Raw genomic sequence first — 206 nt, 5'->3', positions numbered from 1 at the left:
ACACAGATATATACATGGATGGACAAAAGTCACCTGAGAGGAAATCCAAACCATTTAATTCCAAGATTTATTTATGTTTAACAACTGAATGAATATAATAAAAAGCATCTAAATACAAAACATCATGAAAATTGTTCAAACTGAAGTCCTTCTTGAGCGACACATTTTTCCATTCGAGTCAATACAGAATGACAGATAGTATTTAT

Source organism: Octopus bimaculoides, chromosome 3, assembly GCF_001194135.2.
Source record: "Octopus bimaculoides isolate UCB-OBI-ISO-001 chromosome 3, ASM119413v2, whole genome shotgun sequence".
NCBI classification, from domain to species: domain Eukaryota; kingdom Metazoa; phylum Mollusca; class Cephalopoda; order Octopoda; family Octopodidae; genus Octopus; species Octopus bimaculoides.
Note: the sequence above shows the minus strand (reverse complement) of the source record.